The following is a 14,732-nucleotide window of genomic DNA, read 5'->3' as shown; positions in this document are numbered from 1 at the left end:
GGAAATGAAATGTATTTGGAAATATGAGTTGATCATACTTCTGGGTCCAAATCTGTCAGGCTTGAAATAGCACAGGCCTCTCCTTTGGCCTGTGTAGAAATGGACAGCACTCTATTGGTTCTTTTTAACTGGCGACATCCTGCAGGCAAGTGTGTCATCTTCATTATGTTATCATGACTACAGGAATTTCATAGGAACAATCTGGGAGTGTGTGTTTGTGTGCTTACTTGTATAAGCATGCATTATATACACATACATTAACCAAGGCAAACAAAATCTCATTACCAAAGTTCCCAACGACAGAGCCAGGGAAAGGGAGAGAGGTATGCCAGGATGCATTGCTCATCAAACTTGCTTGATACAGAGAAACAAGTATGCACAAGAAAAGCAGGCTTTGTTGAACTTGGCATTATTAGCACTTTGGATTGAGTCATTCTGTGGGTTGTGTTGGCTCTCCTATGCATTATAGGATGATTCAAAGCAGTACCACTCCCCTTTCTGGTGACAAACAAATATCCCCAGACAGTACCAAATGTTTCCTAACGTGTGAAGTGGGATGATATTACAGTTTGAATCTAGAGATTCCAAAATTTCTCATGTTTTGAAAAGTTCTCCTGTTTTAAAAATATATTCTCTAATACAGAAAGGTTCAATGGTGGGGCTTTTAGGTAATGATTAAGTCAGAAGTGCTGTTATCTCTGCAGTGGATTAACCCATTTGATGGATTAATAATTTGAATGGGTTACTGGGTGATAACTGTAGGCAAGTGGGGCATGGTTGGAGGAAGAAAGTCATGAGCGGGGGCGGGTGTGCCTTGGAGATTATATTTTGTCTCTGGCGCTCCTCTCCCTCCCTCCCTCTCTCCCTCTCCCTCTCACTCTCTGGTTCCTGGCTGCCATTAGCTGATCAGTTTTCCTGTGCCATGCCCTTTTACCATGATTTTTTGTCTCATCTTAGGCTCAGAGCAACAGAGCTGGACTGAAACCACAGAGCCCAAATACACTTTTCCTCCCTAAGTTTTTCTTCTCAGATACTTTGGTCACAGTGATGCAAAGCTGACTAACACAGACGGTGATAAACTGTCCTGACAAATAGTGAATAAAGCAACTTGTTCTCATGGCTTAGACTACCAGCAATGTGGTGATGACGGGCAAAATTATAATCCAACCAGAGGACTCTCCTGATCTTTTAGCCATGGAGCCAACCTCCTGTTAGACATCATCACTTGGGTAATATTCATGCTTCTGAAACCCCAGTAGCTTATCTTGCAGATCTCTTATCCTGGTGGACACAACTCTCAGTCATCCAAGCTGAGCATTTACCTGCCTTCTTCTCCTCCCTCAACTCAACACTTTATCCAATGTCCTATTAATTAAAACCTTTAAACAGTTTTTGTCTGAGTCCCTTTTGCTATTCTCTGACACTGCCTTAGTTCTGGTATGCTGAATTTCAGTTTGGGGTTGCACCATCTTGTCCTCCATTAGTGGGAGCTTTTTAACCCACAAAGCTGACCAGTCTTCTCATCTGTCCTCCCTTCTCTTGGAGATTGTTATGAACATGATTACATGCAGTTTTAGGTTATGATGGCCCATGAAAATTGGATCATGGTCTTCACTTGCCAACACCCAAAGAACTAAAAAGTTAAAAAATTTACCCCAAGCAACCAAATCAAGAAAGGGGAAAACCTACATGTTACAAATGTTGAAAGTGGAGGGGAATAAAAAGGGAAACTTAGTGGGTGGCTCATAACCAAGCCTCCATCCCTGGAAAGAGCACTGCAGAAAGAGAGTAAAGTAGCAAAATCTTGTGAATGTCCACTGATACTCAAATATGAAGAGAAGCAGCCTAAGGAGAAGATATCCCTACAGAAGGTTAAAGAAAGTTCTCAGACACACCCATCACGGGATTTCAACAGAATCAGGAGGAACTACCAAGTTATAACATTCCCCATGGCGTTGTGCAACCGTGGGGCACAGTGCCAGATGAGTGAGATCACCAGAGTGGGGCAGGCGTAAGACCTCTGTAACATGGGCAATGGCCAGCCTCTCATTGGGGGATTCTTCTTCCTGCCCAGGAAGATGTAAGCCACCCTAAAACTTCAAGTCTCAAGTAATTAGTGAATAACACATACAGCCAGGAATATATTTACAAAAGACGAAGCCCCTGAATAGATCTAGTCCACATGGGGGCTGGAACTCGGAAAGATGGCTCAGATGGTTTATTGAAGGGGATACATCAAAGACAGGGCTAAGGTTTCAAGCGCAGAGTCTTGCTCCACGATGTCTAGTAGTGAGCAAGCTGATTGGCATCTTCTCAGGTCGCACCCATCTCAGGTGCTGTGGGGGATCTTTGGCAGAGCTTGAGGGGGATGTTCACCTGCATCAGGCAGTCAATCCCTGTGGGGGGGGTTCCACGGGAAGTTCCCAATGCCAGACTTATCCCTCACGAGGCTACAATGCACAACATAGTCCATACACAGCCCATGGACAGCTCACGACACCTCTCAAGGGGTATCTCTCAGAAGACAGTAAGCTCAGGCCTTTTCCGAAGGGATTACCTTAGCAGCTGTGCTCCCTTTCCTGTCCCAAGCCTGTAAAGATGAGGACGCAAAGCAGTTAGCCAGGCCTTAAACCATAATGTCTGAGCAATAGGAAAACTATTTCCCAACAGTGATGAATGGGGTCAGAGAACTCATTCACTCCGGATTAGGACAAAGGTGGTCTGAATGGAGTAACTTCGAAGATAAAAAGGGAATGGGAAAACCCATTAACAGAAAGAAGCATGGAAGGAAGGAAGGAAGGAAGGAAGGAAGGAAGGAAGGAAGGAAGGAAAGAAGGAAGGAAGGGAAGGAGGGAGGGAGGGACGGGTGGAAGAAGACCAGATGTTCATAATGCAGTAGGAAAGGACAAAAACTAAAACTATAGACAAAAAACGTAGAGCGTCAACAGGATCTAATCTAAGAACAACCAGTGACCTTGCACAAGTAAACTCAGTATATGAATAAAAAGAACATTCAACACAGAAAATTTTCCCTGGTACGAAGGAAGAATCAAGTCTACAAAATAAAAAGAAGCACCAGATGTTAGCTCCCCGCCACTCTAAATAAAACACCACCACCAGAAACAACAACATAAAGTACCTGGCACTGACTTGTATTTCTTTAGTCATTACACTTCAAATATAAGAATTTTGTGGGGATCTCAGTAGAAAAAGCAAGTTACTGACAAAGAGGAAAAGAAAGCTCAGACTGGCCTCAGACATCTTTATAGACAAAAAATCTGAAAATAACACTGCAATATTTACAAAGGCAATAGGAAAGATTGTGTGACCAAACAAAAATTATTCCCAACTAATCTGTTGTTCAAGTATAAAAACAACAGACAGATGTTTTTAATCATGCAAAGAACTCAAGTAATAAAATTAAATACACTTTTTTTATATACTGAGGATTTAACCCAGGAGCACTTACTACTGAGCTACATCTCCACCTTCTTCTTTTTGACACAGCGTCTTGCTAAGTTGCTTATGGCCTCACTAAATTGCTGAGGTTGGCTTTGAACTTGGTGTCCTCCTTCCTCAGCCTCCTGAGTCGACTGGGATTACAGGCATTTGCCACCACACCAGGATGAATACACTGTTCATAAACAGAATAAATCTAATGAGCAAATAGAACCAGAAGTTGAACCAAAATAAAGAAAATAGAAAAAAATTAAAACTATGCAAAAGAGCTACCAAGGGTACAGGATCTATTCAAATATGAAGTTAAGATTATTGCAACAGACTAAAAAAACAAATGTGACTAACTGGAGATATATATATATGATATATGTATATTATATACATACATTACATGTATGTATACATGTGTGTATATGTACACATGAGGTCATGTGTATATACATATATGTCCATGTAATATATACACATATGTATATGTGTGTATGCATGTATATACATGTATATATGCATATATTATACATATATATGTTATATATATATATACACACACACACACACGGAACAAAATCTGGGCACTGGAAGAAGTGAAGTACAAGAATGCTGATTATCTGATTAATTGAACTAATGTCCATTAAAAAAATGTGTGCCAAAAAATATGTCTTTATCTGTTCATTGACTTTCTTAATTTTTTTTAATCTTTAGAGTGTTACTTTAGAAATGTGAATCTGTTGGGGCTGGAGTTGTGGCTTAGTGGTAGAACACTTGCCTAGCATGTGTGAGGCACTGGGTTCAATTCTCAGCACCATATATAAAGAAATGAATAAAATAAAGATCCACCAACATCTAAAAAAATATTTTAAAAAAAAGAAATGTGAATCTATTGTTGAAAAGAAACATTTACCAGAAGTTTAATAATCTCTTTCATTTTGTTCTTTTAATTTTCAAATCAAATTAACTTTATTTATTTTAAAAAAATATATATATATATATATATATAGAGAGAGAGAGAGAGAAGTTTTTAAAATATTTATTTCTTAGTTTTCAGTGGACACAACATCTTTGTTTGTATGTGGTGCTGAGGATCGAACCCAAGCTGCACCATGCCAGGCGAGCGTGCTACCGCTTGAGCCACATCCCCAGCCCAAATTAACTTTATTTAAATAATGTGTTTAAGTTTATTTCCCCTCCTCACTCAGCCATCCCCATCCACTAACCCTGCTCATGGAGATGTTTGCAAAGGTGTTGTCCTAAGTATGGAGATACATTATTTTGCAGTGTTGCAATCTAGGGTGCTTTGCTTCCTTCTTTGTATCTTGCATGCATCGCTTATTATTTGTTTAAGCCAAACCTGTATAGCATCTTCAAAATTGGCATATGCCAAAATAGAGAATAGAATTCAACACGGGGGTTTCAAAATTCAGTTTTTCTCTGATGCTTTTAATGGGCCTATATCTATTTACTTTCCAGCTGCAAAAGTTTGTATTCAATTTCAAATATTATCTGGTGATAATTCTTCTAAAGCAACAAATATTAAAGGAATATGTTATCAGAATGATCTTTCAAATATAGTAGTTGAGTATTTAACTTCAAATATCCTTCTGCTAGGGGTTTAGATCTGAAGTGCCTCCCATCAGCCAAAGCTCATGTGTTAGGCAATGTTCACAGATGAAAAGATTAGACTATGAGAGTTCTGACTTCATTAGTGGATTAATAATTTGAATAGACTACTGGGTGGTATCTATAGGTGTGTGAGGCATGACTGGAGGAAGTAGGGCACTGGGGGAATGGCCTTGTGGACTGAATCTGTACCTCGCCCCTTCCTCCCTGGTTTTCTCTCTTCCCCTGCTTTTCACCTGCCATGAGCTGAGCATCTTTTCCCCACCACATCCTTCCACCATGCCTCAGGTCTAGATCAGGGACGGAGATCTCTGAAACCATGAAAATTTTCTTCCTCTAAGTTGTTCTTGTCAGGTATTTTGATCATAGTGATGAAAAGCTTAAAACACACCTTCATTTAGTTTACCTTTATATTGAATAAATAAAGATAAAAATGGACAATATCTTCAATCATCAACAACAGTTCATCTTTGTTGGGAGATATAAATATTGGATTTGGCCAAGGATGAGTCTGTCAACCTCTCCCTAGACTTTTTTTTTTTTTTTTTTTTTTTTGGTGCTTAGGATTGAACCCAAAGCCTTGTGCATGCAAGGCAAGCATTCAACCAACTGAGCTAAATCTCCAGCCCCTAAACTGGATAAATATTAAGAGCTACAGAAAAGAAAGAATTTAATCATCTGAATTCCTACCTGTTGTAACTGTAGCTATCTAGAGAAACATATATGAAAATATGCCCTCTCCTTTACTCACTTTTGTGTTTTAAGATGACAAGACAGTCTGCTAGGGAAAGCAAACCCACAAAGAGTGTTTTAACCAGCTGATCTAGGCACAGAATGGCAGAATCAATGACATCTGGAGGGTAAAAAACTTACATAAATGAAATAGAATAGTTTTAAAATGTAATTAACATGAGATGGGAAGAGCCCTTTTTTAAAAAATAAAAAATTGATAAAGAGGATGTTATTAAAATCCGAAGCTTTTTGCTCATGAAAAGTTCTAGCCTCAAACCTGCTCTTAGGATTCCCAGTTTCAAAATCCCAACCGCACCCCAAAACAGCAGACTGGTTTCTCCCTTCCCTCTACACAGGTACAAGTTCCATCAAGTCTGTCTCTGATTACCTTAACCATCAGTTCAAGAAAACATAAGCCCTTAACTGATCCAGCTTGTAAACCTCCCCTTATAATGCTGCCAAGGTTATCTGCCTAAAACACAAGTCCATTCTTTCAACTCCTGCGCCTTCCTGCAAAATGGATGCTACATTTCTAACCGTGGCAGGAAAGCCCTTAGGACCTCACCATCTTTCTTTCTAGTTTGATTTCTCCCAGCCCCCAAAACACTAGTTATCAGATGTCTTGCTGTTCCCTAAAAGATCCAGAAGCTTCAAGCCTCCTCCTCTGTGCTCTCAGCACTGTCTTCCTCTGAAATGCCCTCCCCCATTCATATCCATTGCAGTTCTCAAAGGACACTGCTGTCTTTCCTGAGTCTCCTCAAAGAAAGTCTCCTGCCTTCTTTTGTGCTTGGTCTCTGGGTGCCAGCAGCACTGCAAGCCTCACACCCATGCCTGACAGGAGGCTTCTTATGAACATTCCTGACTTCTCTACAGAGTCTCCATTTTTTAGCTAAATCATTTCCAACAGTTAACTTGGCATGAAAGAGCTCTTATAGCACACAATGGTAAGACCACTGTTCATAACAAACCTAACTAGAAATAATGAAACTCATGTTTCTAATAAATATATCGCCAATTATCCAATAATTTCCTCCTCCACAAAGAGATAAATTAGTACTTTTTTGATCTGAAATTCCAGGGTAATGTGGATCGAACCCAGGGGTTCTTAACCACTAAGCCCTATCTCCAGTACTTTTTATTTTGAGACTGGTTCACTGAGTTGCTGAGGGCCTTGCTAAATTCCTGAGGCTGGCTTTGAACTTGCAATCCTCCTGTCTCCGTCTTCAGAGCTCCTGGGATTACAGGTGTTCACCATCACACTCCGCAAGATAATGAATTCTTATTAGTCAAAGCGGAAAAACATTCCTAGCAGGAAAAAAAAAAAAAAAGACAGACAAAGTAATGAAGAGATTAGAGAGGGGTGCCACAGAGGAATTAAAATGAGGATTAAATTTGAAAATGTAAAGTTTAAAATGTTCTGGATTATTGGTCCATCTTCCCTTTACCCTTGACTCTCTTATGTCACATATCAATCAAATGTAAGAAACTGCTTTTGAGAACCTCCAGGGTTGGCAAATTTTGATGGAAGGTGCAAATAAAAAACCCAAACAACTTTTGTTTCTTAGCATTGTCATCAATTCCTAAAAGAAACCAGCCATATCATCCTGTGCTATAGTTTGGATCTGAAGTGTCCCCCAGAGACCCAGGTGTTAAAGGCTTTTTCCTCAGCCTGGTGCTATTATTAGTTGGTGGTAGGACCTTTAACAGGCGTGGCCTAGTGGGAGGTCTTAGTTCATTGGGGGTGTGGCCTGGAAGGGCCTGTGAGACCCTAGTCTCTTTCTCCCTGTTTTGCTTTCCTGCCATGAGGTAAATAGTTTTGCTGGGCCACCCTCTCCTGCCAGGATGTGTGGCTCCCGCAACTCCCCCTCCACTGGCCATCAGCAGCCTAAAAACAATAGATCAGGCCAGCAATGGACTGGAAACTCCAAAATGGTGAATAAAAATAAACCTTTACGTTTGTAAGTTGATTATTTCAGGTGTTTGTGACAGCAATAGAAAGATGATAAACTCTGGTATAAATTGAAGGATATACTGTATTAAATGGAAAGTCTACGCATATAAATCTTATTTCGTAATTTTTGAGTCTAGGAGCCAAAGATTAACAGTTGAAGAGAGGTTCCTCCCAACCACCTGCTTGTAGTATCTTGCATTTAAGACTGAGTGAAACAAACATGAGGTTGTTGAGCTTCCCAACTATCGTAGGCCTTCTAGAGTACCTTTTCTCTCGTGTTTTCTGCTCTTATGAAACATCTGCATTTTCAACATACACCTCAAGTGTTGGAACCTCAGGAAAGCCTTCTGTGTTTCTTACCTAAACTTTACTCAGCCAGTATGTTTTAAGTTCCCTTTGCAGCATTATTGTACTTACAATATTGGAATTATTTTTGGAAGAGCTTATACACTTTCTTACATCATGAATCCTTAAGGCCTTAGTAGTCTGTGGTACAATGGAAGCACTTTATCTGTTGAATGAATGAAAGTTCTTAAAACAGTTCACTCCTCTGAGTATACAACAGAAAATACATTATGGTAAAATGAAAGTGTTTTCTGTAAAAATTATAATAGTGCTGAAAATTGGTGCTTATTATTTACCTTTCAGATTAGAAAGTTTTTTTAATTTTTAAGTTTTTTATTGATTTTAAAAAATAAATGACAACAGAATGCATTACAATTCTTACTACACATCTACAGCACAATTTTTCATATCTCTGGTTGTATATAAAGTATGTTGATTCCAATTCGTGTCTTCATACATGTACTTTGGATAAAGATGTCTATCACATTCCACCATCATTGCTAATCCCCTGCCCCCTCCCTTTATCTCCCACCCCTCTGCCCTATCTAGAATTCATCTACTCCTCCCATGGTCCCCCTCCCTACCCTACTATGAGTCAGCCTCCTTATATCAGAGAAAACATTTGTCATTTGTTTTTTTGGGATTGGCTAACTTCACTTAGCATTATCTTCTCCAACACCATCCATTTACCTGCAAATGGCACGATTTTATTCTCTTTTATTGCTGAGTAAAATTCTATTGAGTATATATGCCACATTTTTTTTATCCATTCATCCACTGAGGGGCATCTAGGTTGGCTCCACAGTTTAACTATTGTGAATTATGCTGCTATAAACACTGATGTGGCTGTGTCCCTATAGTATGCTGTTTTTAAGTCTTTTGGGTATAGACTGAGGAGAGGGATAGCTGGGTCAAATGGTGGTTCCAATCCCAGATTTCCAAAGAATCTCCACACTGCTTTCCATATTGGGTGCACCAATTTGCAGTCCCACCAGCAATGTATGAGTGTACCTTTTCCCCCACATCCTCGCCAACACTTATTGTTGTTTGTCTTCATAATAGCTACCTTTCTGACCAAAGTGAGATGATGTCTTAGAGTCATTTTGATTTGCATTTCTCTAATTGCTAGAGATGATGAGCATTTTTTCATATATTTATTGATTGATTGTATATCCTCTTCTGAGAAGTGTTGGTTCAGGTCCTTGGACCATTTGTTGATTGGGTTATTTATTTATTTATTTATTTTTGGTGCTTAGCTTTTTGAGTTCTTTATGTACTCTAGAGATTAGTGCTCTATCTGATGTGTGAGGGGTAAAAATTTGCTCCCAGGATGTAGGCTCTCTGTTCACCTCACAGATTGTTTCTTTCGCTGAGAAGAAACTTTTTAGTTTGATCCATCCCATTTATTGATTCTTGGTTTTAATTCTTGCACTATAGGAGTCTTATAAAGGAAGTTGGGGCCTAATCCCACATGATGAAGATTAGGGCCTACTTTATCTTCTATTAGACACAGAGTCTCTGGTTTAATTCCTAGGTCCTTGATCCACTTTGAGTTTTGTGCATGGTGAGAAATAGGGGTTTAATTTCATTTTGTTGCATATGGATTTTCAGTTTTACTAGCACCATTTGTTGAAGAGGCTATTTTTTCTCCAATGCATGTTTTTGGCGCCTTTGTCTAATATAAGATAATTATAATTTTGTGGATTAGTCCTGTGTCCTCTATTCTGTACCATTGGTCTACCAGTCTGTTTTGGTGCCAATACCATGCTGTTTTTGTTACTATTGCTCTGTAGTATAGTTTAAGGTCTGGTATAGTGATGCCACCTGCTTCATTCTTCCTGCTAAGGATTGCTTTAGCTATTCTGGGTCTCTTATTTTTCCAGATGAATTTCATGATTGCTTTTTATATTTCTATGAGGAATGCCATTGGGATTTTGATTGAAATTGCATTAAATCTGTATAGTTCTTTTGGTAGTATGGTCATTTTGATAATATTGATTCTGCCTATCCAAGTGCAAAGTAGATCTTTCCATCTTCTAAGGTCTTCTTTGATTTCTTTCTTTAGGGTTTTGTAGTTTTCATTGTATAGATCTTTCAACTCTTTTGATTTTTGATTCCCAAGTATCTTATTTTATTTTTGAGGTTATTGTAAATGTGGTAGTTTTCCTCATTTACTTCTCAGAGGATTTGTCACTGATATACAGAAATGCCTTTCATTTATTGGTATTGATTTTATATCCTGCTACTTTGCTGAACTCATTTAGTAGTTCAAGAAGTTTTCTGGTGGAGCTTTTTGGATCTTCTCAGTATAGAATCATATCATCAGCAAATAGGGCTAATTTGAGTTCTTTTTCTATCTATGTCCCTTTAATTTCTTTCATCTGTCTAATTGACAAAACAAAAAGTTGGTTCTTTGAAAAAATAAATAAAATTGACAGACCTTTAGCTATGCTAATGAACAGAAGGAGAGAGAAATCTCAAATTACCAGAATATGTGATGAAAAAGGTAATATCACACTACATAAATAAAGAGAATAATTAGAATTATTTTGAAAACTTATACTCCAATAAAATAGAAGACATTGAAGGCATTAACAGATTTCTTAAGTCATATGATCTGCCCAGATTGAATCAGGAAGATATACACAATTTAAACAAACCAATATCAAGTGATGAAATAGAAGATGCCATCAGAAGCCTACCAACCAAGAAAAGCCCAGGACCAGATGGATACACAGCCAAGTTCTACAAGACCTTTAAAGAAGAACTAATACAATACTCTACAATTTATTTCAGGAAATAGAAAAAGAGGCAGCACTTCCAAACTCATTCTATGAGGCCAATATAACCCTGATCCCAAAACCAGGCAAAGACACACACCAAAGAAAGAATACTTCAGACCAATACCTCTAATGAACATAGATGCAAAAATTCTCAATAAAATTCTGGTAAATTGAATACAAAAAATATATCAAAAAGATTATGCACCATGATCAAGTGGGATTCATCCCAGGGATGCAAGGTTGGTTCAACATACGGAAATCAATAAATGTAATTCATCACATCCATAGAATCATATGATCATCTCAACAGATGCAGAAAAAGCATTTGACAAAATACAGCACCTTTATATGTTCAAAACACTAGAAAAACTTGGGATAATAGAAACATATCTCAACATCATAAAGGCTATCTATGCTAAACCTCAGGCCAACATCATTCTAAATGAAGAAAATTTAAAGGCATTCCCTCTAAAAACTGGAACAGGAGAGGGATGCCTTCTTTCACCACTATTCAACATAGTTCTTGAAACACTGGCCAGAGCAATTAGACAGATGAAAGAAATTAAAGGGATATGTATAGGAAAAGAAAATCTTAAATTAGCACTATTTGCTGATGATATGATTCTATACCTAGAAGACCCAAAAAGCTCCACCAGAAAACTTTTTTTTTTTAAAGAGAGAGTGAGAGAGGAGAGAGAGAGAATTTTTAATATTTATTTTTTAGTTCTCGGCGGACACAACATCTTTGTTGGTATGTGGTGCTGAGGATCCAACCCGGGCCGCACGCATGCCAGGCGAGCACGCTACCGCTTGAGCCACATCCCCAGCCCCCACCAGAAAACTTTTAAGTTTTTAGTTCACCTCATGTCTTTTACAGATTTAAGGACATTTAAGAAAATGAGTGATTCAAGAAAACTCTTAAAAATTGATAAGGTGATCTGAAGTAAGCATATGATGATCCAGGATAGCTATTTATAATAGAGCATCAGGTCTTCTTCGTTTTAATCAACATTCAATCTCTATATTAATGAAGAAAATAATAATGCAAATAATAAAAAACACAATAATCAGAATAGTTATTCTCTTTATAGAGTGCATTACAGGAGTTCTGGGAACAGACTTTTCTTTCTGTTTTTCTCAGGCTAATGTTAAATGAATTTATGTTTTTTCCCCAAGAGAATATCCAGGTCAGATACACAAAGAATGTAAAATTTGTTGTAATTGTACTTGCAAATAATTGAAGATTACATATACACACCCACAATATAGTAACAAACTAATCTTAGTTATCCATACAAGGTAGATAGAATGTTTTATAAAGCATTAAAGTATTCTTACGCAAGGGCTGAAGTTGTGGCTCAGTAGCAGATCACTTGCCTAGCACATGTGAAGCACTGGGTTTGATCCTCAGCACCATATAATTAATTAATTAAGAAAGAAAGAAAGAAAGAAAAAAAGGCATTATGTCCATCTACAACTGAAAAAAAAATTGTTTTAAAATTATTCTTATGCAAGAGGTGGCAAAGTACAATGTTCAAATCTGGGTGAATATATCTATCTCCTCAAATTGTCACCATAAGGGGTTTGAGATCCCTCCCAAGGCAGAAAATACCTCTCCTGGGACCTTTCAGGCTTTTCAAATGTCACAGCAAAGAATATAAGGATGAGTCAGGCTTTAGCAAAGAAGGACTTAGAAAGTGAGAGGTGAAGATATATTTTCAGGGCAGAATGTGGTCTATATGGAGAGCACAAAGCAGCACTTTGGGGGTCTCAATCTCTTCTTTTAAAGGAGAATTTGTGAGGGGTGGGCTTGGGAAGGATGGTGGGGATGGCATCAGCCTGGTGATCACAAGACAGTGTGTGGAGGGCTGATCTTCTTCCTGGATGTTAAGGTTGACATCCTCTCATCTATCTAGATAATGTCTGGAATGTGCCTATTACAATAGATTTTGTAAAATTCATCCCCCTTTGCTTTATCTAATCTGAAAACACATTGTATAAGCTAACTAACTGGGCTCTCATAAGCATTAAAACAAGGTAATTTCCCATAGATGAGATAACTTACAGTAACTTTTAAGATTTATAGATTTCTCAAGAATTTGGGAGTGACTGGGCAGGAAGGAGGACAGGCCTGAGGAGTAAAGGTGTGAGTACCCTTGATCCTGGGGCTTCTAGATTTATAGCTGCAGTCTCTCTTCCTTCCCTTTGTCTTCCTTCTACACATCTTTTATTTCTTTTCTACCTCAAAACTTTCATCATTTCTATATAACGAAAAGATTTCAAATAATTTCTGGCCACTTTTTTTAAATGTACAGTACATTATTGTTACTGATATTTACCCTACTGTGCAATAGCATCCCAAACATTCGTTCTCCAGCTGTAACTTCGTGCCCACTGATAACCTTTTCCCATTTCTCTGTGCTTTTTCTCTCCCCAGCTCTGCTTAGCACCATTGTGAGCCCTGATAGTTTTTTACAGCCATCGTCTTTATTACCAGGCTTTGGATTTTTATCTTACCATCTTGAGTAAACTGTCAAATTGCCAGGATGTTTGTTTTTGTTTTAACAACCAGGGAAATAAGATCTCTTCCCACTAGCCTTGAGGATTTATTTTAAAATACCCTTAAACTTAAAACTGACCATTAAATGGGATATTTAATGAGTTGCAAGTTATCATACATCTCTAGCACTGGCTACTAATTGTTGGGGAAATTCAGTGTATTTCTATTCCTGGGGTCACTTTCTTTCTGAATCCTAAACAAAAGATGTATGTATGCTCTTTTGAGTCTTTGTGTTTGTGCTGTCAATCAGTGTTTCCTGAACACCCATGAAAGGAGGAGGACCACAGTGAAAGCTGTGTTTGTTTGACAGTATTGACTGTTGCTTTGCGTATTTTATATTGGCCTTTGGGACTCTATTTTAATTGTCTTTGGGACCTTCTCTTTTCTGGTTTGGTTTGAACTGGTTTTACCAGTTTGAACCATAAATGTCCATTGAAGCTTCCTTTATAAGTCTTTCCTTTATCTTTGACTTCTTCCCTTGGGATACGTCTACATTGATTTCAGTTATATCCAGAACTGAATCTTCAATCTTAATTAGAGTGCTTACAGTAAATAACCACTGTCCTTGTGTCAGATCTTTCAAAAGATGAGTGCATCTTTTTCTTTCTCAAGTGTTTTCTCATTATCATGATCACCAGGCTCAAATCACAGGAAATTCTATTCCTCTCTCCTATGCCCACACACCTGATTTCTCTTCAGAAGGGCTTAAGCTAATGCTTTTCTCCTTCCTGAACTTTGTGTCTTTGCCTGCATCATCATCTGTAGCTACGGAGTCCTTCCCTCTCTTCTTCAAAGTCTACTTCAGATCATTCGTCATGTGAGATCTTAGTTGACTTCAAGTGATTGTTCATACCCTCATTACCTAGTCTTACGTATTCAAACTAAACCAGTAAGCATTCACAAGCAATTGAGTTTCTAGATGATTAACAAAAGCTACGCAAATCTTAGAACAAGGTAGATTCAATGCAGCAAAACTCAAATAATAAAACACTTCAACTGTACCTAGAAAATTATAACTGTAGTTGACCTTAATTTTTAAAAACATTTTTTAGTTGTCAATGGACCTTTATTTATTTATATGCAGTGCTGAGAATCAAACCCTGTGCCTCACACATGCTAGGCAAGTACTCTAACCACTGAGTCATGACCCCAGCTCTTAATTTTTTCTTTATAAATATGTTCTTGTTAAGAAGTTATTTCACGGCTGAGGTTGCAACTCAGTTGGTAGCGTGCTTGCCTAGCATGTGTGAGGCATTGCATTCTATTATCAGCACCACATATGAAT

The 14,732-nt window shown here is 38.1% G+C and overlaps 1 pseudogene across 1 annotated transcript in view; it reads left to right on the top strand.

The window, feature by feature from the left end:
- The first annotated feature begins 1,949 nt into the window (after positions 1-1,949).
- The window catches only part of LOC308652282 (sphingolipid delta(4)-desaturase DES1-like), a 57,682-nt pseudogene continuing 44,899 nt past the window's right edge, over positions 1,950-14,732 (top strand). The window contains exon 1 of the transcript in view: positions 1,950-1,986. The product of the transcript in view is annotated as a sphingolipid delta(4)-desaturase DES1-like (transcript). The remainder of the gene's footprint in view (positions 1,987-14,732) is intronic.

The sequence above is a fragment of the Spermophilus citellus genome (genome assembly GCF_964194105.1).
Source record: "Spermophilus citellus genome assembly, chromosome: 6".
Classification (NCBI taxonomy): Eukaryota; Metazoa; Chordata; class Mammalia; order Rodentia; family Sciuridae; genus Spermophilus; species Spermophilus citellus.
The sequence above is the reverse complement of the archived record's forward strand: the minus strand, read 5'-3'. Positions and strand labels throughout refer to the sequence as shown.